A 12,393-nucleotide genomic window follows, 5' to 3' on the forward strand; every position below is an offset into this window, starting at 1 on the left:
GGATTGTAAAATGCACCAATCGGTGCTCTGTAAAAATGCACCAATCAGCACTCTGTAGCTAGCAAGAGGATTGTAAAATGCACCAATCAGCACTCTGTAAAACGCACTAATCAGCAGAAGTCTAAAAGTAGCCAATCGCAGGGAGGATTGAAAAAAAGGCACTCTGATAGGACAAAAATGGAACATGGGAGGGAACAAATAAGGGAATAAAAGCTGGTCACCCCTCACCCAACTCACTCGGATCCCCTTCCACACCGTGGAAGCTTTGTTCTTTCTGTCTGCACAATAAATCTTGCTGCTGCTCACTCTTTGGGTCCGTGCCATAATTAAGAGCTGTAACACTCACCACGAAGGTCCACCACTGCACTCCAACCTGGGCGACTGAGTAAGACTCCGTCTCAAAAAAAAAAAAAAAAAAAGAGAGAGAGAAACTCTTCCCACCTGCCAACGATTTGTCGATTTGATGGGTGCTTTCTGAAAGCACAATGCAAATGCCTTCCTGAGGCTCATGCGCACGAAGCAGCACTCATGTTTGTCTTTGAACAGGTGAATGCAAGTCAGTGCCCATGGTCATGGTAGTTGTACACACGTCTGTCACCCTGTTGCATAGGAACCCATCAAGAGCTGTTAAGTCCTAGGTGATCAGGTAGACAAACGGGTGCTAGTAACCCATCAAACACCGGGGAGGAGCTAATGGGGAGAAGAGGACCTCATTGCTGATAGGTTTGAAAGGGTTTTGTAATATCAGAGGGCAACATTAGGCAGGCAACTCAAAGTCTGGACTGATGAGGCCTAGATCTGGGAGACAACACATAGATACAGTCACTAATGCTAAGGAGAGAGTGGAGGAGCCCAGAAAGAGTGGGTAGAGTCCAGTTTGGGACCCCAACAATTGAGGAGCAGGCCGGATGTGGTGGCTGAGCCTATAATCCCAGCACTTTGGGAGGCTGAGGCCAGCTGGGCCAACGTGGTGAAATTTGAGACGAGACCAGCTGGGCCAACATGGCAAAACCCCATCTCTACAAAAAAAATACAAAAATTAGCCAGCTGTGGTGGCACATGCCTGTAGTCCCAGCTACTTAGCAGGCTGAGGCACGAGAATCACTTGAACCCGGGAGGTTGAGGTTGCAGTGAGCCAAGATCACGCCACTGCACTCCAGCCTGGGCAACAGAGCCAGACGCCATCTCAAAAAAATAAAATAAATAAATAAGGAGCAGGCAGAAGAAAGAGCTGAGAAAGAACAAAGAAGCAGGAGGGAAACCAGAGAGCTGGCATAGAGGAAGTGATGAGGGGAGGCCTCACAGAGGGGCATGGGGTGGTCCACACCAACAAGCCACCCCAGGTAGAACAAGGGCTAGAGAGCCCAAGCGACTGGGCAAGAGGTCTTAGCCTTTGCCTGGCTCTCAGGGGAGAGGTTCCTCCTCCTGTGGAGGAGAGAAAGAAAAGCTGACCAGGGAGAAATGTTTGAAGTTTGTGGTTGACAGCCTGGCACAGCCTCTTCCAGGACTCCCTCAAACTCTGGATGCCCTGTGGTGACCCAGAGCCCCACACCCTGACTCCACAGTCTCCCGGGTCTCAGCCAGAGTGGGAGGAGAGCAATCTGATTCCCCTGCGATTGCCCCATCCCTCTCCAGCATTCCCATCTCCACCGTTCCCGGCACATGTGCTGTGCAGTGGGGGCTTTTCAGGCAGGATAGAGGTGCCTTGTCAGAGAAGCAGAAGGTGCTAGTCACCCAGGGCTTACAAGGATGTGGGGTCTTCCCAAAATGCCTTAAAAGAGCTTCTGGCCAGGCGCGGTGGCTCATGCCTGTAATCCTAGCATTTTGGGGGGCCAGAGAAGGAGGATCACTTGAGCCCAGGAATTCGGGACCAGCCCGGAAAAGATGGTGAAACCCTGTCTCTACTAAAGATACAAAAATTAGCTGAGCATGGTGGCATGCACCTGTGGTCCTGGCTACTCGGGAGGCTGAGATGGGAGGATCAATTGAGCTAGGAGGTCGAGGCTGCAGTGATGGCACCACTGCACTCCAGCCTGAGGGACAGAGTGAGACTCTGTCTCAAAAAATAAATAAAATATTAAGGAAAAAAAAAAAAAGGCAGGGGGTCGGGTGTGGTGGCTCAAACCTGTAATCCCAGCACTTTGGGAGGCCGAGGCAGGTGAATCACTGGAGGCCAGAAGTTCGAGACCAGCCTGGCCAACATGGTGAAATCCCATCTTTACTAAAAATACAAAAATAAGCTGAGCATGATGGCGGGCATCTGTAGTTCCAGCTCTGTCGGAGGCTGAGGCATGAGAATTGCTTGAACCTTGAAGATGGAGGTTGTAGAAAGCCAAGGTCGCACCACTGCACTCCAACCTGGGGGACAGAGCGAGACTCTGTCTCAAAAAAAAAAGAGTTTCAGTCTTTCCAAAGTCTCCTTTTCCAGTTGACCCCAGAAATGCACTCGGATATGGCTCCTGCTCTGTCTTCCACTCTCCTATTTTGCTTTCTTTGGACATGATTATGAATGACTTTTTTTCATTCTGGTGCCCCCTATTTCCCAAGAAAAGTCACACCTGCATGAGTGGAGCATGTCCCTTGGCAAGTACAGCTGCCTCTGGTTAGTCAAATATTGCTCAGAGTTTTAGAAAAAGAGAGGGCAAGGGGCCTTGAGGAGGGCTCAGCAGGACTGATCCTAGGACTACAGTTCCAGAAAGAATGCAAGGGAGTCTGGGCATGGTGGCTCACGCCTGTAATCCAGCACTTTGGGAGGCCAAGGTGGGTGGATCACCTGAGGTCAGGAGTTCAACACCACCCTGGCCAACATGGTGAAACCCCAACTCTACTAAAAGTACAAAAATTAGCCAGGCGTGGTGGCACATGCCTATAATCCCAGCTACTCGGGAGGCTGAGGCAGGACAATCACTTGAACCAGGGAGGCGGAGGTTGCAGTGAGCCGAGTTCATGCCACTGCACTCCAGTCTGGGCGAAACAGCAAAACTCCATCTCAAAACAAAACAAAACAAAAAAACAAGAATGCAAGGGAGACTTGCCCTGGGGCGGCAGAACGGCAGAGAGAGATCTGGTCTGCGTTAGCAAAAGTGCAACTAGTGTTACTTAACTGCTAGCAACACAAGGGCTTGGTGGGCTTGCCACTGATGTGATGAATTCCATCCTGGGAGGCTTTTACAAACCAGGCCCTCCCACAAGAACTTGACTATGAAGATGAATAGAATGAGGTCTCCACTTTCTAGGCACTCGCAGTCCTGGAAGGAAGCTGGTGAGGCAGGCAGACGCTTTGGGAAGGGGTGCCACAGCAGCCAGCCGGCAGAACGAGCTGCCTGCACCTCACTCCGGCAAACCATGTGTAGCTTGTTTTCAGCATTGGTGGGAAGAGCAGATGGTTTCTACCAAATGTTATTGTATTGCACATTATGAGCCAAGCAAAGTTAAGTCTAAAAAAGTGACTAACGAATCTCTCATGCAGGATTCCAAATAATTTATGTAGATACTCTGCCTTCAAGAAGGTAGCGTAGGGCTGGATGTGGTAGCTCACACCTGTAATACCAGCACTTTGGGAGGCCAAGGTGGGCGAATCGCTTGAGCTCAGGAGTTTGAGACCAGCCTGAGCAACATGGCAAGACCCTGTCTCTACAAAAAGTACAAAAAAATAGCCAGGTATGGTGGTGTACACCTGGTGTACTCAGGGGGCTGAGGTGGAAGGATCACTTGAGCTGGGGTGGGGTGGAAGTTGCAGTGAGGTGAGATTGCACCACTGCACTCTAGCCTGGGTGACAGAGGGAGACCGTGTCTCAAAAAAAAAAAAAGAAAGAAAAGAAAGGTAAAACATAGGCTGGGTGCAGTGGCTCACACCTGTAATCCCAGCACTTTGGGAGGCCAAGGCAGGAGGATCACTTGAGCCTAGGAGTTGGAGACCAGCTTGGGCAACATAGGGATGACGCAGGGCAGGCAAGGCCCAAATTGAGGCTTGGCCCAGGAGGGTTCTTGGCTTTGCCCAGGAAAGAATTCAAGGGTGAGCCAGTGGTAGAGGAACACTGCTCGACTGAGGTGACAGTGCTACAGCTCATGACTGCTCCTGCAGAGCAGGGCTACCCGTAGGCAGCGTGCAGAGACTAGCAGCTCAGAAGCAGTTTTGCAGTCATATTTATGCCCATTTTTAATTACATGCAAATTAAGAGGTGGATCATGCAGACATTTCTAGAAAAAGGGTGGTAACTTTCAGGTCATTGGGTCATTGCCATGGAAGGAACGGATAACTTCCAGGTGTTGCCATGGCAATGGTAAACTGACAGGGCACACTGGTGTATGTGTCTTACGGAGAGCTGCTTCTGCCTGTTTCCTGTTTTAGCTAGTCCTCAGTCTGGTCTGGTGTCTGAGCTCTGCCTCCAGAATCAAGTCCTGCCTCTTCACTGTGGCTACAAAAAATGAAAAAAATTAGCCGAGCATGGGTATGTGCAGCTGCGTTGCCAGCTACGTGGGAGGCTGAGGAGGGAGGCTCTCTTGAGTCCTGGAGGTCGAGGCTGCAGTGAGCCATGATTATACCACTGTACCCCAGCCTGGGTGACAGAGCGAGACCAAAAACAATGTGAATGAACTTAATACCACTGAACTATACACTAAAAAATGGTTAAGAGGGTAAATTTTATGCGTAGTTCACCACACACACACAATTTTATGTGTAGTTCACCACACACACCAAGAAACTGGTGGGAGCCAGAACGGATCAGGAGAGATTGGTGGGACTAAAGGGGACACAGCAGTGCAATGGGTTGTGGCAGTGCCTGGGGATGTCCAGGGCCAGGGGTGGCTTTCAGTAAAGAATTTCTGTTGCCAATTATACTGTGATTGGGTGAAGATCTGAGAGGCACCGCAATTGTTTTCAAACCAGGTCCTTGTGAATACTCCTAACTATATGACCTCATGCTGAGGCAGGCCTGCCAAGGGGTGACTGTTTGGCCAGTGAACAGAGCTGCCCTCTGTGGTCGGCGGCCTGCAGCCTTCTGGGTGAGGGTGGGGGTGGGGAGCCTATACTAAATTGTTGGATAATATGGTGAAGGTGGCTGCAGTTTCCGTTCAACTTTTCCTGTTTCCCCTTCTAACCCATTTTCCCACCCACAAAATAATGGGTCTTCAGAAAGCCCTCGACTCCCCAGGGCTGGAGGTGGAGTGGAAAGGGTTGCATTATGATTGCAACCCCAGCCAGCCACTGCCTCATCATGGAGTGCATCGTTTCCTACTCTTGGAGACTTTGGGTCTGATTCACCTCTGACCACACAAAGTCATTTCGGTGGGGCTTTTAGGAGCTCCACCACCCAGCCCCCGTCAGGACCCTCAGCACCCACCCCTAAGAGTTTTTTGTCCCGAGAAACTGGTGGGAGCCAGAACGGATCAGGAGAGATTGGTGGCAGCAGTCATTTAGGGACTTGTCTTTCGTTAGTGTGGCCTCGCAAGGTGCTGTCTCACTGGGAATTTCCTTGTACCTGCCCCACTAAAGGCAGGTGGGTAGTGGTGACCACACATTTATGGAGAAGTTCGGAAGTGGGAGAGAAACGTTTGCTTCCTGCCTGTTCTTTCACAGATCCCAAACCCGCTGAGGGCTTCCCATGGAAAGCTGTCTGGGCCCCTCAGCCTGCCTCTCTTGGGACCTCCCCCAGACTGACCCCGGCTGACCTTTGCAAATTCCTCTCTCATTTTTCCCCTGCAGGGACTCTCGACCCCAGCCAGACTGATCCACCCACCATCCTCGCAAAATGCCTTTCTTCCATGACGGCTGCCCCTTCCTTCCTTGCTCAAGCCATGCCCTCCCCCAATCTGGAACGCCCTCCCAACTCCTCTTCCCTGCAACTCATAACCATTTTTCAAGGCCCAGTTCCAACCCCAATCCCACTTCTGTCCCAGTCCAACTTTCCAATGTCAGCATCTGAACTCCTGATAACCCCATTCCCCGAGCTGCCTTCATTCAGGCACCCGTAGCTCTGGACGGGGCTGGACACGCCCCTGTGTTGTCTCTCACTTAATCCTCCCCATTATCTAATAAGCACCGCCACTGTCCTGCCACTTTGCGGATGAGGATAGCTGAGTCTTAGAAAAGGAAAGGAATTTGTCCGGGGTCATGAGATTAGTAGGTAGCCAAACTGGGATTCAAATTCATTTTTTTCTAGCCCCAAATTCCCTTATTTTAATTTACATGATCTCAATTGCCTTAACTCCCTGAGAAACATGACTCGTTTCATTCATTCATTCATCCATCCATTCATTCAATGAACCTAGTACATTTCGTGCCAACCACCCAGCTAAGCTGTAAAAATCCCCAGCTTCTACTCCCAAGGAGTTTCCATTCTGGTGGTGCAGGAAGGTGTGTTTGTTACATAAAGTGCAGGAAGGATGGTAGCGGGGGGAGGGGGGGGCGGTTATACTTCCCACTGAATGGATGCGGAAACTGAAGGAAGGCATAACAACACACTCGGCCAAGATCGTAAGCAGAGCCCGCCATTACCACCCAGGGACCAGGGCTTCCCAAGCACTGACTATTCTTACTTGCATTTTCTGGGTACCTTGCTCGATGCAAATGCATACAAACGTAGGTTTGGATAAGCGCTTTGGCAACGCTCCTACAAATGTTCATGATCATTACTGGTATGTTACCAACTTATTGGTTAATTCTTCTCCTAACTCCGGAGGCCTCCAAAAAGAAGACGGACGGGCGGCGCTTCCGACGTGGCAGAACGGGAGTCACGTGCTCCGGGGTCCTTCCGCGTTGCCCCGCGCGTCCGGAGCCAGGCCGGGTTGCCAAGCAACCGGTAAACGCCGCCGTTTGAGGAGCACTGGAGCCGGGACCGTGGATTGGGCGCTTTCCCAGAGACCCAGAAGCAGGAGGAGCGGACCCAGGGTAAGGGGCGGGCGCCAGGAGGACGTCGGAGGCTAAAGACTAGAGTGGAGAGTGACAGGGAGAGACTTCTAGGGTAATAATCACCAAGAGGGCCAAAAATTCCTCTTGGGGGGCTTCCTTCTGGGATGGCTCTGCCGGATGGCGGCTGTCAGGACTAGCGCTCCCAGTGCTCTCTGTCCCCTTAATCCTCGCTGCCCTGGATCCGCCCCAAGTCGCAGGACCCTGCAGCCTCTGAACACCCTGCCTCATACCCTCCTACCCGCCCAGGTCCTGATACAGTCCGTGTCCTGGAGTGGACTGGAGACCTCTGAAGGATTTACAGCTGAATGGATGGAAAAAAACAGCCTTGGGCTAGGGTGATGGGAAGATGGGCCCTTTAAGAGGAGAGCTTTCTGCTCAGGATAGAGGGACGTAAATTAACAGTCTCGCACACCTGCTAGGTGGCAGGTGTTTTAAGTGCTTTCTTTCATTTCTTCCTCAACCTTGGAGCTGGCGTTCTCGTGTGATCGAGGTCAGTCCGCAGAGTTCCTCCAGAGCGTGTGCGGTTCCTCCTTTCTGTTCAAGATCAAGGTTTACCACATTCTCTTGAACCACAGAAGTGCGTCTTCTCCCAGCTTTCAGACCCTAGGTGTTTTCCTCTCGAATCCTCTTTGCTTGTTTGTCACGGTCAGCAGAGAAGGAACAGGGGAGAGAGCTGTAGAGACAAGCCTGGTAGACGCTGTTACCACAGTCACTAACGCAGAAGGTGACAGGAGTCTTGGGCCCCTTCTGTGTGCCAGGCTCTGGGGACTGGAGTGAATAAAAGACCACAGTCTTTCCGTCAAGGAGACCACAAGGTAGTGGTGAGGGCGGGTAGACACTGACTCCTATCACTCTCCAATTCTGAGGACCTCTTCCCACCTCGTCCTGCCCTCAGCCTTCACCTTCCTTGGGGTGCTCAGCCATGCTTAGTGTTACCCTGGGAGAAAACAAATGGGGGCTTTCTAGGGAGGTCTGCCTCTTTTGAGGGTACCGTGAGTCCCTCAGGACCCTGGAATTCCAGAAAGTGCACAAGGCCATAAGAAAGGGAGGGAAAGCCTGGTGCGGTTTTCACGCCTGTAATCCCAGTGCCTTTGAGAGGCCCAGGCAGATGGATCACTTGAGGTCAGGAGTTTGAGACCAGCCTGACCAACATGGTGAAACCCCATCTCTACTAAAAATACAAAAATTCTGGCCAGGTGCGGTGGCTTACGCCTATAGTCCCAGCTACGTGGCAGGTGGAGGCAGGAGAATTGCTTGAACCTAGGAGGCGGAGGTTGCAGTGAGCTGAGATCAGGCCACTGCACTCCAGCCTGGGTGACAGAGTGAGACTCCGTCTCAAAAAAAAAAAAAAAAAAAAAAAAAAAAAAATTAGCCAGGTGTGATGGCACGCACCAGTAATCTCAGCTACTCGGGAGACTGAGGCACAAGAATCACTTGAACTTGGGAGGCAGAGGTTGGAGTGAGCCAAGATCACACCATTGCACTCCAGCCTGGGTGACAGAGCAAGACTGTCTCAAAAACAACAACAACAAAGAAAGAGGGAAGGAAGCCCTCTCCTGCCAGGTGCCATGCAGGCCCACCAGTCGCAGGAACCCAGTAGGGGCTGCGTCAGGGACCAAGAAGAAGAGGAAAATGTTCTCATCTCCTTATTCCACTAGGGAGTTCAATGCGGAGGGCTGACCTTCCAGCTTGCCTCCTTCCCAGTCTCCCACGCTGACACTCCTCCTCCCCATCGCTCCCTTGGCCTCCCTCCCGGCCTGGAAAACACACTTTCCCTTAAGCCACCGGAGGTTCTCTCCAGGAATTACTTTGCTCATTCTCACTGCACAAGACAAGTTTTGTCTTTATAGTCAGCGAAGGTTCCCATCTGACTGCCTCCCTGGGGATGCGGGAGACGCCTGAATCTTTGATATCGGGACCACAGTGTCCCTGATTCTGCGTGTTCCTGTGTTTGAGACTCACAGTGGTGTTCTGCACACCTCTGGGACTCTAGGTTCCCATGGGGGGAGGATCTTCCCCCAAAACTCCCAGAGGGCAGTGACACTGCTCCCGTCCCCGCTCTGTTCCCCCATGCAGACACCCCTACTCAGGCCTTGCTTGGGGAAGCCCACCCTCTAGCACTTGTCTCACAAGAGGTTGCGGGAGACCTCCTGAGACGCCCTCTGCTGACGTCGCTATTCATCTGCGTACCCTGCCAGCTTATGAGAAAGAGCTTGCTCTGGGTCCTTGAATGGGTTGTCTTCCCCGTCACCGGGCCAGTCTTTAAATGTCCCCTCTGTCTGCCTCCAGACACAAGACAATGCTTCTGTTCTCGCTCGGGACTTGGCCTTGGGAAGCACCAAGAAGGAAAGCAAAGCTGTTAAAAGTCTGATCTGGGCTAAAGAGGCTATTTCTGTCTTCCTGGAGTTTCCTCATTCTCTTCAGTCTCCTTGTGTCCCCTAGGAGCCAGCTGGCTTGCAGCAATTGTCTTTGAAAAGACAGAGACAGGCAGCCCTAACTGCCTGAGTCCTGCAGCCCCATGTAGGAGGCACAGGTGCTTCACACTGCGTTGGCAAAGGGGAGGATGCCACGGGATTCCCATGCTTTTTCACAGGCCCTAGCTTTGTCCACGTGGGATAAACACATTGGGGCACCCCTGATACAATCTGGGCTTCTCATCCCACCCTGTGCCCTCTAAGCCATTGCTTCCACCCAGGAAAGAGAATTTCCAAACTACAAGAAAGGAAAGAAAACAAGGCCGGGCGCGGTGGCTCACGCCTGCAATCCCAGCACTTTGTGAGGCCGAGGCGGGTGGACCACTTGAGGTCAGGAGTTTGAAACCAGCCTGGCCAACATGGTGAAACCCTGTCTCTACTACAAATACAAAAATTAGCCGGGAATGGTGGCATGCACCTATAATTCCAGCTATGGGAGGCTGAGGCAGGAGAATCGCTTGAACCCGGGAGACGGAGGTTGCCGTGAGTCTAGATCAGGCCATTGCACTTCAGTCTGGACAACAGAGCGAGACTCCATCTCAAAAACAAACAAAAAACCAAAAACCACTTTCTGCAACAGTCTGGTTGAGGTTGAGTTGCTCCGGGGCTAGGAGTGGGATGGGGATGGTACTGTCTTCAAGGAACAATGTATATGGATGCAAAGGGCTAACCTTCCTACCCTCCTTCTCCCCACCTGCTGCCCCACTCCTCCAGGGTCCAGGTTTCCCCTGGCACATGCTTCTAGGGGCACACAGCTCCTGCCCTGCCTCCCAGGGGCCAGTGGCCAGGGCCCACTGGTCTGGTTCTTTGTAGCCCTGGAGGCAGGAGAAGGTAGGTTAGACACAGGTCTGGTAATCATGTTCATCTAGGGTGACTGTGAAAAACACGATGCTAGACCCTGCCCCAGGCATCTAGTTCAGCATTTGCAAGAGAGAGGCCTGGGAGTCTGTATATTTTTAAGGAAGATCCCAGGTTTGAGAAACGCTGGTTGAGAGATTAAGGTCCCTCACTTTAAATCAGTGGTCCTCAAACTTGGCTACACATGGAATTGCCTGGAGAATTAAAAAGAAAAAAAAAATACTGATGAGAGATTCTGATGTAGTTTTTCTGGGGTTCAAACTCAGCATTGTGATTTCATAAAGCCCTCCAGGTGTTTCTAAATGTGCAGTCAGGACTAACGATCACTGCTTTAGAGCCAGACGTGCCTGGTGGTTCTGCCTGAACTGAAGAACAGTGACCTTAGACGCTGTATTAATACTTCATCTCTCCAGGCCTCAGTTTCTTCATCTCGCAAATGGGCTCGTACCTGTAATCCCAGCACTTTGGGAGGCTGAGGCAGGAGGATCACTTGAGCCCAGGAGTTTGAGACAAGCCTGGGCAATGTAGCAAGACCCTCACCTCTGTGGTGAGGATGGTCTCAATCTCCTGACCTCAGTCTCAATCTCCTGACCTCGTGATCCGCCCACCTCGGCCTCCCAAAGTGTTGGGATTACAGTCATGTAATTTTTTTTTTTGAGATGGATTCTCACTCTGTCATCCAGGCTGGAGTGCAGTGGCATAATCTCGGTTCACTGCAACCTCCACCTCCCGGGTTTAAGCGATTCCCTTATGTCAGCCTCCTGAGTAGCTGGGATTACAGGCACACGCCACCACGCCTGGCTAATTTTTGTATTTTTAGGAGAGGTAAGTTTTTGCCATGTTGGCCAGGTTGGTCTTGAACTCCTGACCTCAAGTGATCCACCGGCCTCGGCCGTCCAAAGTTCTGGGATTATAGGCATGAGCCACAATGCCTGGCCTGCTCACCTAATCTCTTGGGCGTTGAAAGGCCTTTGGTTGTACATCTACCAAGGCAAGCTCTCCTTCAGTTTATCTTCCCCACACCAGCACCAGCCACTCATCCACATCTTTTGTCCTAGGGCTCTGTGCAACCCCAGGAGCCTTGCACGGACCCACAATCTGAGCCCCTGGGAACTTGCTATCAAAGGCACAATTTCTGAAAGCCCAGGTGGCCAGCAGATGGACATCTCTGGCTAACTCCATGGTGTGATGTGACAGGCACACAGGTCAAAGGGCCAGCCATTGAACTCACTGAGCAAGCCTTCAGACCCAGTGGGGTCTAGTGATGTCATGGGGGAGTCAGAAAGGTCAAGGGCAATATGTGGGAATGGCCCAGCCCATTGCATTTTTACAACTTCTAATCAGCATCAGTGAGAAACCCTTCCTCGCATGGCCTGTGAACCCCACCTCTGACGCCACTGGAGCACTTTCATTTCACTTCTCAGCATTCTGTGGGTGTGTCAGGTCTCGGACGGACTAAGTGGCTCCACCCAGGTCACGCAGCTGGTGATGGCAGGCCCAGAACTTGAAGGCAGGGCCCAGCCCAGCCCACTTCCCAATTCCCTGCTGTGCCCCATGGCCAGCAGCACATGTCAGAGACTTTCCCAAAGGCCTCTGTGTCCCGCCTGTTGGGGAAGCTCTTGGCTTTCTCTCTGTCTGGGGTTGACTCTCAGCTCTGTCCTGGTTGGAGGAAAGAAATTTCCAGGGTGGCGCCCAGAGAGTGGTAGAGGCCAGAGTCTGGCAACCAATGAGCCTTTTGGACAATTGGGTGGGAGTTGGGCCATTGGGTTGGGGAGGAAGGGTTCAAGAAGGGGCCCAGGGGTCTCAAATCCGTCCTGTGTGTTTCATGCCCAGCATGTCAGGGAGTTTAGTCCAACGTCATCACCATCAATATTTCCTCCTGCCTATCAGTAAACACTGATTCAGTGAAAACCGTATTGTGCCGGGTGCAGTGGCTCATACCTATAATCCCAGCACTTTGGGAGGCTGAGGCAGATGGATCACTTGAGCCCAGAGGTTCAAGACCAGTCTGGGCAAAATGGCGAGACCCCATCTCTACGAAACAATACAAAACTTAGCCAGGTATGGTGCTGCACACCTGTGGTCCCAGCTACTTGGGAGGCTGAGGTGGGAGATCACTTGAGCCCAGGGGTTGAGGCTGCAGTGAGC

This window comes from Mandrillus leucophaeus, unplaced genomic scaffold (genome assembly GCF_000951045.1).
Source record: "Mandrillus leucophaeus isolate KB7577 unplaced genomic scaffold, Mleu.le_1.0 Scaffold1, whole genome shotgun sequence".
NCBI lineage: Eukaryota > Metazoa > Chordata > Mammalia > Primates > Cercopithecidae > Mandrillus > Mandrillus leucophaeus.